The sequence below is a fragment of the Equus przewalskii genome, chromosome X (assembly GCF_037783145.1).
Source record: "Equus przewalskii isolate Varuska chromosome X, EquPr2, whole genome shotgun sequence".
NCBI lineage: Eukaryota > Metazoa > Chordata > Mammalia > Perissodactyla > Equidae > Equus > Equus przewalskii.
In genome coordinates, this window is record NC_091863.1 from 69,993,463 (window position 1) to 70,013,084 (window position 19,622).

Consider the following 19,622-nt stretch of genomic DNA (forward strand, 5'->3'; position numbering starts at 1 on the left):
GCTCCAATTTTGCCAAATGCTTTTTCTACATCTACTGAGATGATCATATGATTTTTATCATTCGTTTCTTAATGTGGTGCATTGTGTTTACTGATCTGCATATGTTTAATTCTTCTTGCATCTAGGGATAAATCTCACTTGATCCTGGTGTATGATCCTTTTAATGTGCTGTTGAATTTGGTCTGCTAGCACTTTGTAGAGAATTTTTGCATCTATGTTCATCTAGTTTTCTATTCTTTTTATCTGGCTTTGGTATGAGGGTAATGCTGGTCTCATAAAATGAGTTTGGAAGCATTCCCTACTAATCAATTTTTTGGAAGTTTGTGAAGGATTGGCATTCACTCTTCTTTAAATGTTTGGTAGATTTCACCTGTGAAGCCATGTAGTCCTGAGCTTTTCACTGTTGGGAGGTTTTTTATTACTGCTTCAATCTCCTTACTCATTATTGGTCTGTTTACATTTTTTATTCCTTCTTGATTCAGTCTTGGTAGGTTGTATGTTTCTAAACATTTATTCATTTCCTCCAGGTTATCCAATATGCTGGCATATAATTGTTCATAGTAGTCTGTTATGGTCCTTTGTATTTCTGTGGTATTAGTTATAATATCTCCTCTTTCATTTATGGTCCTATTTATTCAGTTTCTTTCTCATGTTTGCCTGATTCTTCATCATCTGTATGTGTGTGGGAAGCAGCAAACATCTTTCTAGTCTTTACAGGTATTTTTTTGAGAGGTAGAGGCCTTCTCCTGTAAGGTACCAGGGCCGATGGGATTGTGTCCAGGATCACAGTCCAGTGGGGTTGATACTGAGTCATGTGGCTGCTGCTGGGTCCACAGTTGATTCCACCGTTGGCTTTCCTGTTACCTGAGGCTTGAGTGGGTGTGGGTCCTGTCTGGTTCCTGGATGGATGGGACTGCCTCCAGGACATTGGTTAACAGGGCTGGTGCTGGAACAAAGTCCACTTCAGGGTCCACATTTGGGTTCTTATATTGCAGGCCTGTTACCAGGTACATGTAAGGGAGTAGTTTCTATTGGTTCCCTGGGAGGGTTCACACTGGGTCACTGGGCTCAACCCTGATCTTGCAAGACTGGTCCAAGACCATGGTTGAGAGGTGCTGGAACCAAGTTACAGGTCCAGTTCAGGATACACAATTGGGCTAAGGTTCGCAGGTCTGCATCCATGAACTCAAATGGACGTGCTTTCCTCTGGGTCTCTTGGCAGGCAGTCTAGCTCCCAAACTGTGGCTGAAAGAGCCTGAAACTGGGTTAAGGGATGCTTGATGACCTGCAGTCAGACTGAGTTCAGTGGGCCTGCCTCTGGGGGCACAGATGGGCATGTCTCCTGCTGCATCCCTGAGCAGGCAGGACTATTCTAGACTGCAGCTTTGAGGGGCTGGAGCCGGGTTACAAGGCTGCTTCAAGAACTTCTGTTGTAAAGAGGTCAGTAGTCCTGCCCCCAGAGGGACAGACTGGTATGTCTCCAACCAGATCCTTGGGTGGACAAGGTTGCTTCTGGACTGCAATTTGGAAGGGCTAGAGAGAAGTTACTACTTCAAGATCTGCAGTCAGACTGAGTTCAGCAGACCTGTCTCTGGGGACGTGGATGAACATATCTTCCTATGGATCACTGAACAGACAGGACTGCTCCCAAACAGTAGCCTAGGGGTTGGAGCTGAGTTCCAGGGATGTTTGAGGATCCTCAATTGGACAAAGTGCAATGAGCCTGCCTTCAGGGGTACTGACAGATGTGTCTCCTGGTGAGTCTCTTAGTGGGCAGGACTTGCTTCCAGACCATGCCTGACAAGGGCTGGAGCCAGATCGCAGGCTGCTTCAGAGTCCACAGCCAGGTTCAAGGTTGGAAGACCTGTTACCTGGGGCAGGGGCAGCCATGACTCCTCTTGGATCCTTTGGTGGATGGTGCTTGTGGCAAGACCAAGGCCAAACTGGGATGCAGTCAAATCCACATAGGAATGGGGCTGTTTCCAGGTCTGTAGCTGGGACCACCGTTGGCAAGCCTGCCCCCTGGGCATGGGTCTGCCTTCTCAAAATAGCCCTTCTCAGTCTTGGGCTCCCCTGTGATTTCACAACCTCCTACCTTGATTGCAAAGCTCTCATAAATGCATTTTTGTCCAGGAGTGGCTGCCAAATTATTGTTTCTGTGGGAAAATTTGAGCAGGAGACCTCCTATTCCACCATCTTGTTGACATCACTCTCTCTAGTTATTATGATTAATAGATTTTTCATGTCTACTCCAGCTAGAATGTAAGCTCAACATGGGCACACTATTTTGTTCACTAATATATCTCATGTATATATATATAGAAGAACACTTTATGCATACTAGGGACTTTATTTATTTTTATTTTTTGTGAGGAATATTGGCTCTGGTCAACATCTGTTGCCAATCTTTCTCTTTTTGGTTGAGGAAGATTGTTGCCTAGCTAACATCTGCACCAATCTTCCTCCATTTTATGTGGGATGTTGCCACAGTGTGGTTTGATGAGCAGTAGTACATCTGTGCCCAGGATCCGAACCTGTGAACCACAGGTCTCAGAAGTGGAGCAAGCAAACTTAACCATTGTAGCACCAGGCTGGCCTCCTATTTTTTTTTTGTTTTAAAAAATATATAGCAAAATAGCTCAAGGGTTGGAGAAGGAATCAAATTTCCTGTGATCAAATTCTCGTTAATTTCACAGCTTCTTTTAGGGTAAAGCCCACACAATAATCAGAAAAAACATATTTAAATATCAGACATTAAGTTATAAAGACCCTTTTCAATGGTGAAGTTAACACAATAAAGAATCAGGAAAAAAGGCAGCAGCACTATATAACCTAGCCATACAATCAGCACATTCATTCCCAAGAGATTTCACTGCATGTTGTGGTTTAGTCTAAAAGAATCAGGTAGTTCAAAATGTGTGGCAGCCCATATGTAGTTACCTATTACATGCTTCTTGTATGTATTTTTGATACAGTGTTAATGCATCAACATTTTGGTACTCTAATAATAAGAACTTCCAAATACTTTTCTGCAAAACATTGAAACATTCCTCAGTTAAGAATTAGGTCAATTGTTCATCCACGGTTACGTCAGGTTTAGATTTCTCTTTTATGCACATGAAACATATTCTGCAGATTTTCTTTGAAATGGGGTATTTGTGAAGGTTTTGCTTCCCTTTAATGTACTGCTTAGTGTTGTTCTGATATTTTTTAAATTTCATATGAAGTTTGATTCTTTTTTCTATTTACGTTCAATGTTAGAATTTTTTTCATAATTTTTATTTTGTTTCTTTACATATAAAATCTATAACCAAACTTATATAAAATGGATAGTCAGGGATGTCTAACATCACTATACTTATGCTTTCCCTAATGTCCTTCTTCTCCAATTTTATTGGTTTCTGGTTTATCCTTCATATGTTTCATTTTCCAAAAATAAGCAGATATGTATATGTAATTGCTTTTTCTGTCTTACTCAAAAGAGAATATAACATGTATATTTATTTGCAACTGGTATTCATCACTTAAACACATAACCAAAAAAATCACTTTATTCTAGTTCATAGAGAGTTTCTTCATTATTTATATTTTAAGAACTTTTTGAGGTATGAGTATCATACAATTCACCGTTTTAAGTGACAATCCAATAATTTTTAGTAAATTCATATAATTGTGCAGCCATCACCATATTCCAGTTTTAGATCATTTTCTTTGCCCAAAAATCCCCTATGCTTGTTTGCAGTCAACCCCCACTCCCATCCCACCCGCAGGCAGCCATTAATCTACTGTTTGTCTTCATAAGTTTATCTTTTTTCAGCATTTCATATAAATGAAATTAGTATGTGATTCTTTGTGTCTGATGTCTTTTACTTAGCATCATGTTTTTGAGGTTCATCTGTATTGTGACATATATCATTACACCATTCTGTATATTGCTGAGTAGTATTCCATTGTGTTCATCTATTCACCAGTGGATGACATTGGATAGTTTCTAGTTTGGGGCACTAATAACTTGTGCTGCTATGAACATTTATGTACAAGCCTTTTGTGGACATAGGTTTTAATTTCTCTCACTAGATACTTCGATGTCAAACAGCCATATGGTAAGTTGTGTAACTTTAAAGGGAGCTGCTCAATTGTATTGTTGCTCTACCATTGTATCTTCACTACAGCAATTGTAAGGGTTCCAGTTCCGCCATGTCCTTGTTAATACTTGCTATTTCTTGTCTTTTTTTATTACACCCATTCTAGCTGGTGTGAAATGATATTTCATTGAGGATTTAAGTTGTATTTCCTCAAAGGTTAATGATGTTGAGCATTTTTTCCAGTTCTTATTATCCATTTGTATTACTTCTTTGGAGAAATGTATTTTCAAATCTTTTGCCCATTTCTTAAATGGATTATTTATCTTATTTATTTTACTTATTTATTTTTTTTTTTGAGGAAGATTAGCCCTGAGCTAACATCTGCTGTTAATCCTCCTCTTTTTGCTGAGGAAGACTGGCCCTGAGCTAACATCCATGCCCATCTTCCTCTACTTTATACGTGGGACGCCTGCCACAGCATGGCTTGCCAAGTGGTGCCATGTCCGCACCTGGGATCGGAAACTGCAAACCCCGGGCTGCTGAAGCGGAATGTGCACACTTAACCGCTGTGCCACACCGGGCCAACCCCTATCTTATTTTTGAGATATATATTCTGGATGCATGTCCTTTATCAGACATATAACTTGCAGATATTTTCTCCCAGTCTTTGGCTTGTCTTCTATTTTTGTTTTTTTTTGACCTGTGTCTCTAGCACTGTAAATGTTTTTAATTTGGTGAAATCTAATTTACTATCTTTTTCTTTTATAAGTTGCGTTTTTCATCACGTATCTAGGGATTCTTTGCTTAAGCTAACATTATAAAGATTTTCTCCCACGTTTTTTTCTAGAAATTTGGTTTTAACTCATATACAAAAATGCAATCTTTTTTGAGTTAATTTTACTGAATATGGTATAAAGTAACATCTACATTCATCTTTTTGCATATAGACAAATGTCTCTGTATCATTTATTGAAAAGACTATCCTTTCTCCTATTCATTGTCTTGGCATTTTCTGGACGCTCAATTCTGTTACATTAATCTCCATGTCTTTCCTTATTCCAGTTCCACATTATCTTGATTACTGTAGCTTTGTAGTAGGTTTTTAAATTGGACAGTATAACTGCCAATAAAACTTTTAGGATCGGCATTTCAATTCCTGCTGAAACATACATACTGTAATTTTGATGAAGATTGCATAATCTATACATAAATTGGAGAGAATTGCCATCTTAATATTGAGTCTTCCAGCTGATGAACAGGGATTATCTCCTCATTTATAGATTTTACTTGATTGTTTTCCTAAGTGTTTCATAGTTTTTAGTGTACAACTCCTTCACTTATTTTTAAATTTTATTCATAAGCGGTTTATTATTCTATGTTTTTGTAAACGGAATAGTTTTGTAATTTTATTTTTGGATTGTTCATAAGTAACATATAGAAAACAATTTTTGTAGATCTTCTATCATGCAGAGCTTGTTTCTTAGTTCTAGGAGAATTTTTTGTGAACCCCTTCAAATTTTCCACACAAAGGATTTTGTCATTTGTGACTGAAGGCAATTTTCTTTATCCTTTTCAAACTAAATATTTTCATTGTTATTACTATTATGATTATTGTTATTATTTTGCCATATTGGATTGGCTAGAACCTTTAGTACAATGTTACATAAATATAGTGAGAGTGAACATACTTATTTTGTTCCCAATTTTAGGGGAGAGGACATTTAGTCCTTTACCATTGAGTGTCATATTAGCTATAGGTTTTTTTGTGGACGGCTTTTATTTGGTTAAAGAATTTACATTTTAATCTTTGTTTACTAGGCTTTTTATCAATAATAGATATTGGATTATGTTAAATTCTTTTTCTGAGGCTGCTGAGAAGACTACATATGTAGCTTTTATTCTTTATTTCATTAGTATGGTGTATTTCATTGATTTCTGATGTTAAACAAAACTTGCATTCCTGAGATAAATACCACTCAGTCATGGTGTATAATTCTTTTTATAAAATACTGCATTCAATTTGCTAGTATTTCATTGAGAATTTTTCCATCTATATCTTTAAGGGATGTTATATTGGTCTATAGCTTTCTTTTCTTGTGGTGTCTTTGCTTTGGTATCAGAGTGATGCTGTCCTTATAGCAAGAGTCAGGAAGTGTTCCCTTTTCTTAGACTTTTTGGAAGAATTTGTAAGGGATTGGTGTTAATTCTTCCATTAACATTTGGTAGAATTCACAGGTGAAGCCATCTGGGCCTGGACTTTTGTTTGTGGAAAGTTTAATTCTGTCTCTTGACTCATTATAGGCCCACTCAGATTTTTTATTCTTTCTTGAGTCAGCTTCAGTAGTTTGTCTCTTTCTAGGAATTTGTCAGTTTCATCTAGGTTACCTAATTTGTTGGCAGACAATTGTTTATAATAGTCCCCTATAATCATTTTTATTCCTGCAATGTTGGTAGTAATATCTTCTCTTTCATTTCTGATTTTAGTAATTTGAGTCTTCTTTCTTTTTTTTTTTTTAAATGAGTCTGGTTAAAACTTTGATAATTAGTTGTTAATATTTTCAAAGAACAAAGAATACATTTTGGTTTCATTTATTTTTCTGTTTTCTATTTTGTCATTTCTGTTCTATTCTTTATTTTTCCTTTCATTTGCTTGTTCACACTTTTGTTTTTGTTTTCTCCTCTTTCTCTATTTTCTTAAGATGAAATCTGAGGTCACTGATTTGAGACCTTTATAATTTTCTCATATATGCATTAACAACTATATATTTCCTGCTAACCTCTGCTTTAGCTGGTCCCATAAATTTTAGCATGTTTGGCAGGGGAACAGTATAGAAAATATTTTTACTTTTATATTTTTGCACAGTTAGGGCTTTCTGAGTACACATTACTTGGGACTTGGGATAAAAGACAAACCCTAGTAAATTATGAATGATTAGATATTGAAGGCTGCCCAGACAGCTTTACCTCCTTTGAGGTGTGTGTATACATCTCAAAGGGGGATGAGACCTAGGACCGTGGAGATACACCTTGGGTTTCAAAACTGAAGACACTAGTCTTATGACCCCTGCTGGAAGGATTTACTTACATGCCAAAGAAAAAAGATTTGGGTTCCAGGATCCTTCCCAGGGAAGGAGGGATTTCCTCCCCTCATTTTGAGAGTGACAAGGAGATACCTGTCTCTTTTCTATTTAAACACTCAGATTCATATTTTAAGGTTTTTTCACCTTTAATGCAAAGTCTAGCACCTGTAGGATAACGTCTGGTTCTCATTGTGTCATCCAGGAGTAAGAATTAGGACAAAAGTAGACTGGTATTGTTATTATTATGTAAATATTAATAATCTGCTCTGATCCAGAATCTTTATGTTTGTGTCAGGAAAACATTACTAAATATAGATATTAGAAAACTAGCACTTGTGTTTTCATTTTCATTTACTCCCAACAATTTCTATTTATTTTTTCTTGGGAATTATTCTTTGACTCATGGGTTATTTAGAAGTTTTTTTGTTTAATTTCCAAATATTTGGGGAAAGTCCAGATTTTTTTCTGGATTTTTAATTTCATTCCTTTGGAGTCATAGCGCATACATTGTATGATTTCGATTATTTTAGGTATTGAGACTTGTTTTAAAGCCATATGACCTATCTTCACTAATGTTCTATAATCGCTTGAAAATAATGTGTATTCTGCGGTCATTCAGTAGAGTGGTTTATATATGCCTGTTGAGTTGGTTGATAGTTGTTCAAATATTATATATATTTTCTGATTTTCTGTTTAATTCTTTCATCAATTATTACTGTTTAGTAGTGTATTTATTTCACCAATTCTGTCAGTTTCTGCTTCAGATATTTTGTGCTCCATTGGTAGCATATGTGTATAATTGTGATATCCCCCTAATGAATTCACCCTTTTATCATTAAGAAGTATCTTTTTTTGCCTTCAGTAAATTGTTTTGTTGTAAAATCTATTTTGTTTAATATTAATATGTACCCTGGCTTACTTACACATACGATTTTCATGGTATATATATATATATATATATATTATTTTTTTTTTTTACTTTCAACCTGTTTCTGCCTTTGAAACTAAAATATGTCTTCTGTGGACAGAGTAGAGTTAGATCTTTTATTCCAATCTCTTCTTTATGATTGGAGTATTTAAACCATTATATTTTAGCATATATTTTTCTTTTCCAAAGATTGACACCTGAGCGAAAATCTGATGCAAATCTTTATATTTTCCTTCTTCTTCTTCTCCCCAAAGCCCTGCAGTACCTAGGTGCATATTCTACTTGTGAGTGCCTCTGGTTGTGGCACGTGGGACGCCCCCTCAGTATGGCCTGATGAGCGGTGCCATGTCCCTGCCCAGGATGGCAACCGGCGAAATCCTGGGCCGCCGAAGCCGAGTGTGCGAACTTAACCACTCGGCCCCGGGGCTGGCCCCTTGGCATAATTATTGATATGCTTTTTGTTCATAAGTAAAACTAAAGCCACTAAGCAGTATAAGCAGTGGTTGAGGAGTAAACTCTAATGTGGCCTATGGATCCACAGACGCTTTAACTCCTTACCAGTTTATTCCTTCATCTTTCAAATGCATCAAGTTATTTCCTATTTTGAGGCCTTGTGATACCTGTTGTTTTCTCTGGCCTGATCTTCCATTCTACATAGGGCTATTTTCTAATCTTTTGTAATCTTTCAGTGAAATAGTCACTTCCTCGGGAAACTCTTTTATGACTCCTTCATCAAGTTATACTTTAACATTATTTATTCGAACATTTTATTATGACAATTTTTAAATACAAAACAATTGAAATAAGTTTTCAGTGGATAGCCAATACCCACCACATAGATTCTGTGATTAAAAGTCTATATTCGTGCTTTACTACATATCTAACCTTCTATTCATTCATATTTCCATCCATAAGTCCTTCTTATTTCTTGCTATTTCTCAAATACGTTGGAGACATTAGTATACTTTCCCCTTAAAACTTCAATGGATTTATCATTAATTAGAATTACATATTTTCTAGTTACTTTTTCTTCATAGGTAAAATTTATATACAACCAGATGTGCAAATTTTTGGTGTACCTTCCTTTTTTTTCTTTTTTTGGTGAGGAAAATTGGCCCTAAGCTAACAATATTGCTAATCTTCTTTACGCTTGAGAAAGGTTGTCGCTGAGCTAACAATGGTGTCAATCTTCCTCTATTTTGTATGTGTGACACTGCCACAGTGTGGCTTGATGGTATGTAGGTCCACACCTATGATCCAAACTCATGAATCCTGGGCTGCCAAAGCAGAGGGTGCGAACTTAAACACTATGCCAGGGGGCTGGCCCCTGGTATACCATTTTTTGATAAGTGGCTGCACGTGGGTAACCCAAAACCCTATTGAGGAATTGAATATTACATCATCTCAGAAAGTTCCCTTTATATCCTCTCAGTCAATATCCTCTCCACAAGCAAGAATAATACTTATTTTTTCTCACAATAGTTTTCCTGTTATAGAAGTTCATGTAAATATAATTACATGTCAATAGAATTATATTACAGAAGGCATTTTTCACTCAGCATAATAGTTTTAATACTTATCCATGTTGTTGCTTGTATCTGTAATTCTTATTTATTGCTGAATATTCTATTAAATGAATATTTCACATTTATCCATTCTTCTGCTAATGGATATTTGGGCTGTTTCCAGATTTTAAATTATAAGAATATAGCTGCAATAAACAAAATTGTACATGTATTTTATGGGCATATATTTTCATTTCCCTTGAGTAAATATCTAGGAAAGGAATTACTGTGCCATAAGGTAGAAGTATATTTAGTTTTATAAAAAAGACTGAAAGACCTTTTTCCAAAATAATTGTAGAGTTTTATAATGTTTGAATGGTATGTCTTTGTGGTTGTGGATCATTTTTTATATGGATATTCATGTTTTCCAATATTATTTATTTAAGAAACTTTACTTTCCCTACTGGGTTGCTTTGATGCAATTTTTAAAAATCCCATGATTTGGGGGCACTCTATTCTATTCATTGATCTATTGGTTAATCTTCACTTATTTTGGTCTTGTTCATAGTATATCATGTTTCATTCAAGGCAGATAGTGTGAATTATAGTTACATTTTTTATAATATCACTCAACATTTGTATCCCTCTCCTAGATTGTGTGCTCCCTGAAGGCAGGTAACATGTTTATTGTATTGGCCACTATACACGCAAAACCTAGATAATCCTTGTCTTATAGTCGATGTCCAATAAATGTTTGTTTAGTGGTTATGTATTGAGTGAGAATATAAATGATTATCAAAAGATACACCATCGAATCTAATCCTCATGACCTAAGAATTTTACCCTTTATTCTATTAATTATGTGTTCCAAATTACGAGGCCTGCCAGAGCTGATTATAAAGAAATATACTTGCCAAAATTATTTTTCAAGAAATATGATTAAGTATATATAATAAACAATTGGATATTTGAGTGATTTCATAGAGGCTAAGTCTGATGCACACTGCATTTCTGAAAATTTGGCTATGATATTCAATGGTAATCAAAATGAGGAACTTTTTAATGTTTTTTGGATGGAATCTGTAAAATTACTCTATTTTGTCAATATAAAAACATTTCTCACTTTTGACCAACTCATATAAGCTTTTAGAAAGTAGTTTGTAGAATTAAATCATATTTTATCAATATTTCTGCCTAGATTTTATGTTAATCACATGAAAAATGATAGTGGATTTTGATTAGTGTTTCAATAAAAATTGGTCACTAAAGGTTATATGAAGAAAAAGGTAAGAATATATTTTTTCTGATCTTAAAAATAGCTTAATTTTAATGCATGTTAGTCATAAATATGTCTAAATTTTCTGGAAGAAAATAAAATAAAAGATAAATATTTATAAGTAAAATGTAACCCATATTAAGTGAAAAGTATCATTCAAATAAATTAAACTCATCAAAAGTCATGCTACATGAATTCTGAGACAACATTGACTTGGGGTAAATTCTTAAAAAGTAAATGAAGAGAGATTTTATTGCCATCAATATTATTTTTCTTCCCAACAATATATTTCCAAGAGAATTAAACATCAAAAGTTACGTTAATTCTAAGTTTGAGTCAATAGCTACAGATTACTAGTCAGCATTTCTTATCTTCACTTATATGAAAGCACAAGAACAATAATCTTGCTGATTTCTTATTTTCTCTCATTTGTTAAATGTAAGTGGATTAGTAGAATTTTCCTCCATTTCTAAGTATCATGAAAAGGTGAAGAAAATTGTAGGCTTTCATAATAGTCCGATGTCACAAACACAGAGGGATATTAGTCAAAAAGTACATTTCGGGGTCTTTCAAATCTGTATTGACTATTCATTACATTTAAACAAATCAGTTATTGGCTTTGGACTAAGAAGTACTTTTTTGTTTTGCTTCTGACTTGATAATCTTATGTGGACACTTTTTTACTACTAAACATTTAGTAAAAATTTGTGACCTGATTGTCTTGCTTCTCTATGCATCTCACAGCAGTTACAAACAACAGTTGAGTTTCTAATAAAGTTTCCCAATTTATTTTCACATAATTTGGGATACTCTACTTTAATTTAAAAAATATGGTATTAAGATTTTGTTTTCCAGTTACTTTATCTCTATTTGCTTAATCTTCACCTGAGAATTTTCTTTTTACATTAGTTTATTTGGGAATAAGTTTAGTGAGAGTAGAATTTTTAAAGAGTGGGATACCAGAATTAAGAATTCCTGTTTTCTTTGTATTGTAATGATTTTTATAATTGAAGATAGTACTAACAAGAGATCGTATTACACTCACAAGAAACATATACAATCACATAACTTAGCATTTGATTACCTTGAATATTAAAAATTTATTTTAGGGCCGGCCCAGTGGCGCAGCTGTTAAGTTCACACGTTCCGATTCTTGGTGGCCCGGGGTTCGCTGGTTTGGATCCTGGGTGCGGACATGGGACCACTTGGCACACCATGCTGTGGTAGACATCCCACATATAAAGTAGAGGAAGATGGGCACGGATGTTAGTTCAGGGCCAGGCTTCCCCAGCAAAAAAAAAGAGGAGGCAGTAGTTAGCTCAGGGCTAATCTTCCTCAAAAAAATATTTAGTTTGTATGAGAGGCTCAGTTTATTGCTAAATTTATGCTTTGTGCAGCTTATATTTTGTCTTTTATTTATTATTCAAGTCATAGTGTTAGTTTATTCTGTCATATTTTATTTCATTTAAATATAATATTAACTATTGAATGAAAAGGAAAAATCGGAATAAAAAGAAAACCTTTCTTGGTTCACTTAAACTTTAATAATAACTTATTATACCAATTGAACAATGCACATCAGTTATATTCTGATCTGTAATCCCCATATTTCTGTTTTGACTGATGACAACCCAATGTTCTAAAACCTGCATTTGTGTTCCACCATGAAATTCAAGTTTTTCAAATTAGTTTTGATTTAAAGAACTTTCAGACACAGCTGAGGAATTTCAGTGTAAATTAGAAATGGTAAGTGTCAATTTAGCACAAAATGTTATTTTATTTGTATTTTTGAAAACAGAGAAACTCAGTGAAATGTGATATTGGTGATTATATCTGAAATTTTGAAGGATTTTAGCTAGGTTCCAAAAACCTAAAGGAATGGAAGCTATTTTTATTTCTCAACAAAGCTTTGTTAAAGATTCTGCTTTGAATACGGATTGAAAAATTTGTGTGTGTGAGTGGTTTGTTCATGGAATACTCATATCAACTCAGGGCATACATGAGATAAATGACAGTGCTTATTCCAGCCTGTAACTATTCATACTCAAAGGGAAGCCTAAATGTTGTTCTTTAATAGTTCATTCACCACTACCAACTTATAAATTTGGCAATAAACTGAACCTCTGATGTAAAATAAATTTTTAATGTTCAAGGTAATCAAATGCTAAATTATGTGATTTTATATGTTTCTTGTGAGTATAATATGATCTGTTATTTGTACCATCTTCAATTATTAAAATATCCGTGAAGGGAGTACATGAGTAGAGACCCGTTACTAGCAAAAGTACGATTTCTATTATTTATACACACGGGCTTCATTCTCCAATGTGGGGTTCTAAAGACCTAGGATGGAACTCAGTGAATACTTCTTTTGCATAGGCTAAATGCATCATGGTCTCTACAACCAAATATGAGTTATATAGTTATGACTAAATCCTGAACCAAACCTCATCTGTTACCACTCCACTAACAAAGAAAGACTTATCGAGCATGATACATAAGTTAGCAAGAAAAAAGGAATAAGAATCCAAAGTCAGATATTTCTTTGCAGAATTCTGATTTTATTACATTGTGCAAGGCTGCTAAATATTGGAATATAAAGATAAATTGTAAGACAGTAAGTAACATGAGTGCTTATATTACACAAATGTGTTTATCTCTTGCCAAGAAGGAGATATCCTGCCAACAGCAAATTCCTAGTCCCTTTCTGCTGCCTTTATAATTTCTTTCTTTCTCAAAAGGAGTAATAAATTTATAATTTCTATAGTCAAGATATATTTGGCTGAGGAACTAGTTTATAACCCATAGTGAAATTTGGGAAACAACTCTTTTCACGACTTAAAAGTTGGTCTAAAATATTATAACTTAGCTACCTGATGACATATCTATAATAACTCATTGATTCAAGTATTGATTATTTCCAAGTTAATTAATAATTACGTGTAGGATAAAGGATTTAATAGCAGACTTTTAACAGACTTCAGTTACTAAGCTGTCAGATTGAACATTTGTAGAATTCCCATATATAATTCACTGCCTGAGCTGCAGCTCACTGATTAGTGTCATGAAGACAAATCCTGAGTGGCATACATTTGGAATACTGTGCCTGTCCATGTTATGTAGCATTTTATTGCCCATTTATAATAGCCACATCTTTTGATTTTGTAGGGTTTGTAGACATTTCTGCTTTTATTTTTTATGGAGTCTGGGTTATAACTATAATAGTATGATAAACATTATACCACATGTCTACTCTTATATGCATCAAGACAGGGCCTTTTAGTGATATTAGTATTAGTCTACAAGCCCCATACCACATCATGTTGTACATATTGAAATACATTCATGTCTTTTATTAGGTATAATTCAACTATACAAGTGAGTTGAGATGTAGGTTAAGCATTACATTTTATAGGCTTTTAATTAAATAAAACTCTAATATTTTAGATTTTGAATTATAGTATTTTGAAGCTAAAAATTATTTTCAGGTCTTAACTTGTTTTTGGTTTTTAATATTTTATAAAGATCTGGCACAGTGTCTTAATTTTTGATAGATAAAAACAGTCTTGGACATTTTATAGGTAATTTCCATAAATAATATGGATAGGCAAGTCTCCATGTAGGTGAAAATATTAGTTGAAGTAGTGCAGCAATAATGGACACATGATGGAAAAGTCTATTTTTCAACATTGCATTAATCTAGTTAATTTTAAGACTCAAATTACCAGACAGCAGAAACCATCAAACGTAGTAATGTAAACAAAAGGAAACACAAATATACCTTATGGTGATGATTTCATATTTACATTTTTATTAAGTACACTGTATAGCAAGGGAGGAAAAGCAATCTTGTCAAAACAGGTCCCAAATTTAGAGAAACCTTTCAAACCCAGATCATATTCCAGATAATTTTAAAGTATAGTATATTATATCGGTTAAACTCAATTTAAGCTATAATAATTCAACATTTGCTATTGTTTTATGATGAAGTGAACTTAATGGATTCTTTTAATCAACACTAAATACCTCCTGAAGCAGAGAAATACTCTAATATTGCAGTCCTTATTCTAGTGCTCCAATTCTGTGATTCATTGAAAAAAAAATTTAGAAATGTTCGAACCTGAAAATAATGTTTGGCTCCAAAATACAATAATGTATTACATAAGTGTAATACAAACCTTATCTTTCACAATCTGAAATCCCTATCTGATTTCTGGAACTTAATACTAATATATTAATGTATTTTTTAAAGAATAAAAGCACAAATTCTAATTTACTCAGTTTAAAGAAAAATAAACTAAGATATAAGATAAGCAATGTTCTACAATAACATAGAAAAGAAATATATGTTTTGTATTAAACTTATTGAATTCTCAGTCAAGTAATAAAAACCTACATCAAATCAGGTGGCATAGTAACCTATAAGAAAATAATGTTGTTGAAATTGAAATGCTTAGTTTCAATATATTGTCTGTCAGAGTATTATGTTGCTATAAACATAACATCGAATTGAATCTTAAGGGACATGGTGTTTAACTTCTATATTTTATTAAACTAGAGGTACATATTTCATAAAAATGTTGGACATATGAAGAAGCCATCATCCTGACAGCTTTGAGATACAGCTAGAATGTGGAAGAAAAAAACTCCAAAACATTTGGGGTTGATAATAAGTTATATGGATATTCAGGTGTTGGGTAAATTGTGTTAAATGATCTAAATAAGTCTGAAATTTAATTTATTTGGGAAAATGTTCAGACCATGGTTCAAAGCTTAATCATCGGCAATGATCAGAAGATCACAAGGAAGAACATTAGCGGAAAGCTAATATGTTCTAAATAGCTCTGGCATAGTGACATTAATAATATCACCAGTAGGTCAATCCTTACCTTTTAGGAAGAAATGTTGATTTAGGAAAGTATTTGTTGCAATTTTGTTGCAATATATTTTACTCTCTGAATAGAAGTTTAGTAGAATTTATATTTTATTTCATGCTTCTCTGTAGTATGAAACTTTTATCATATTTTCTGTGATTAATTGATTGATCTATTGCCTTATTACAAGAGCTGGGCAAAAAGGTGTAGCAAATTTACTGGATATGATGTATAGTTAACAAAATTAAGGGAAAATTAATGACATAAGCAAAAGAAATGCTGTTGAAAAAGAAGTCAACTTCTAGTTTCCAGTACTACATGAAAGGAGCTTGGAAGTCACCACTTCATCCTAACAACAAGCAAAAGATGAACAAGCTGAAAAATCACCAATTCTTCTTGGATCCATATGTTAAGTGAGGACACAAGGCAAACCACTGCCCTTAAGATTGGAAAGAAAAACAAGCAAATACAGAGTCAACTGATTACTAGAGCAATGACTCATCAGCAGAAATCACTGCAAGAACCAGATCCAAGGTAGGAAAACCTGTACTATAAGTGATGAATTGCTGGAGGCTCAGTGTAGACAATGCTGAGAGTTAAAAACTCCAGGGGAACCAGTAATAGGAGTCCCCAACAATTTGGTGTGATTTACTTCTGAGAATTTGACCAGGTTGTCACAGTAAACATCAGAGAAAAATCATCTTGTCCTTCTGGCAGGAGGAGGGGAGAGGAAACTGTTTTGAAATACAACACAGCCCTCTGTTTTTCTTAAAGAGGTCTGTCCTCAAGAGAAACCATTTAAACAGAGCTTAACCTGCTGTGGTATAATTACAGCTTAATTGAACTGAGGGAATGGAAATACCAATTCAAGTTCACTATAGCCTTCCATGTAGGAGAAGAAAAATACTCAAATCCAGCCTATTTTAGCCTTCCACGTGGGAGAAGGGAAATATCCACCCCCAACCCACTCTAGCCATCCTGTCCCATCTAAGAGGAGAAAAAGGCTAAAAACTTTTGTGAAGTTCACAGTCCAGACACATAGGCTCACTAAAAATCTCAGATCTAATCGTAGGACTATAGAATGTTTCCCCTCCCCCAACATCTTACCACCATGTTACTAAAGGCCTAATTACAGCAGTTCCTTTTACCCATTAAATCATATCCAGCTATCAAGAAAAAAATTACAAGGCATAAAAAAGGCAAAAAAAACACAACTTGAAGAGACAGAGCAAGCATCAAAAACAAACATGGCAAAGATATTGGAATTACCACACCTGAAATTTTAAACAACTATGATTAACATGGTAAGAGCTCTAATGGATAAAAAGGTAGCATGCAAAAACAGATGGGCAATGTAAGTAGAGACATGGAAATCCTAAGAAAGGACCAAAAAGAAATGCTAGAAATCAGAGACCCTGTTACAGAGATGAAGAACAATTTTGCTGGGCTTATTAGCAGACTGGACATGGCTGAGGAAAGAATCTCTGAGCTTGAGCATATCTCAATAAAAACCTTCAAAATTGAAAAGTAAAGAGAGCAAAACCTGAAAAAAAAAAACACCCTAAACCCCAGAACATCCAAGTACTGTGGGACAACTTCAAAGGTGTAAGATACACATAATGGATACTAGAATGAGAAAAAAGAGAGAAAGAGACAAAAAATTTTTGAAATAATAATGGCTGACAATTTCCCCAAATTAGTGTCAGATATCAAACCATAGATCCAGATAGTTCAGAGAACACTAAGCAGGATAAATGCCAAAATAATTAAACCTAGGCATATCATTTTCTAACTACAGAAAATTATAGATAAGGAAAAATCTTGGAAGAAGCCAGAGGGGAAAAATAAACCTTACCTATAGAGAAGCAAGATAAGAATTGTACCAAACATACCCTTAGAAAACATGCAAGCAAAAGAGAGTAGACCCTTAAAAACTGCAGGAGAAATAAAGACTTCCTCCGACAAACAAAAATTGAAGGAATTTGTTGCCTTTGGACCTGCCTTGAAAGAAATGTAAAAAAACATTCTTCTGGGCGGGCCCCGTGGCCAAGTGGTTAAGTTCGCGTGCTCTGCTTCAGTACCCAGGGTTTTGCCGGTTCGGATCCTGGGCGTGGACACAGTGCCACTCATTAGGCCACGTTGAGGCGGCATCCCACATGCCACAACTAGAAGGACCCACAACTAGAATATACAACTATGCACTTGGGGGTTTTGGGGAGAAAAAGCAGAAAAGAAAAAAAGGAAGATTGGCAACAGTTGTTAGCTCAGGTGCCAATCTTTAGAAAGGAAAAAAAACGTTCTTCCGATAGAAGGAAAATAATATAAGTCAGAAACAGAGATCTACATAAAGAAAGAGCATCAAAGAGGAAATAAGTGAAGATATAAAAACTTTTCCTATTCTTAATTGATCTACCAGCTAACAGTTTGTTCAGAATAATAATAGCAACAATGTATTGCATTATTTACATATGCTTATGTATGTTTATATTTTACTTGTATATAAGTAAAATGAAAGACAGAAATGATACAAGAGATGGAAGGGAGGAATTAAAATTATTTTGTATTATAAGGCACTCACATTACTTGTGAAGTAGAACAGTGTTATTTGAAAGTGGACTTGGATTAGTTGTAAGTGTATATGGTAAACTCTAGGGCAAACACTAAAAAAAGTAAGAAAAAGAAATATAATTGATATACTAGACAGCAGAGAAGAAAAAATCATATAACATGCTCAATTAAAACCAAAAGGCAGAATAAGAGAGGAAGACAAAAATTGGAACAAAGAACATGGGCAAAATAATAGCAAAAAATATATGGTAGATAGTAATGTAGCTATATCAATAATCACTTTGAATGTAAATGGTCTATATATATAAATTAGAAGATAGAAATTCTTAGAGTAGATCAAAAAATAAGACCCAACTCTCTTTTTCTATAAGAAACACACTTTAAATATAAGAACACATATGGATTAAAAGTAAATCAATTGAGAAAAACATACCATGCTAGTACTAATCAAAAAAGCGTGAGTAGCTGTGTCAATTTCAGACAGAGCAGGCATCAAAACAAGGAAAGTTATCATAGCTAAAGAAGGGCATTACATAATAATAAATGAGTTAATTACCCAAGAAGGCGTAACAATCCTTAAGGCGTGTGCACTTAACAACACAATGTCAAATTACATGAGACAAATCTAATAGAAAGGGAAATATATGAATCTACTATTTTGGTTGGAGGTTTTAACAACCCTCTATTGAAAATGGACAGTTCTAGCAGGCAGAAAATCAATAAGGACACAGTTGAACTCAACAACACCATCAACCAATAAGATATAATTGACATCTGTAGGATTAGGGGTTGACCAGATGGTGACATAAGGGGTTCAAGAACTCAATTCCATCCATGGACACACCAAATGTACAGCTGTACATGGAGTAATTTCCTCTGAAAGAAATCTAGAAACTAACTGAGTGACTACTACACATCAGGGGAATGAGAAAATATCCATATCAAAATGGGTAGGAAAGGCTGACACACATTCTTGCTATAAACCACACACCTAGGCAGTGACATACAATCAAGAGGGAACCTGTAACTCTCACCTTCTCCCTAAGGAGTGAAAGATTTGGGCCCCACATGTAGCACTCCAACTTTTAATACTCTTATCTCAGTGACAGGCCACCGACACACCTAGTTCTGAAAGATAACAAGGTTTGTGTCCATAAGATTCACAAAATTACAGCAAACAAAAACGCTATTATTAACAGTTGTGTGAGGACTCGCTGTGGATATCCCCTCTGGGCACAGCACAAAGCGGGCAGGCAAAATCACCAATGTCACAGTCTCCCCTTGAAAGGGGTCCATGTGCACACTT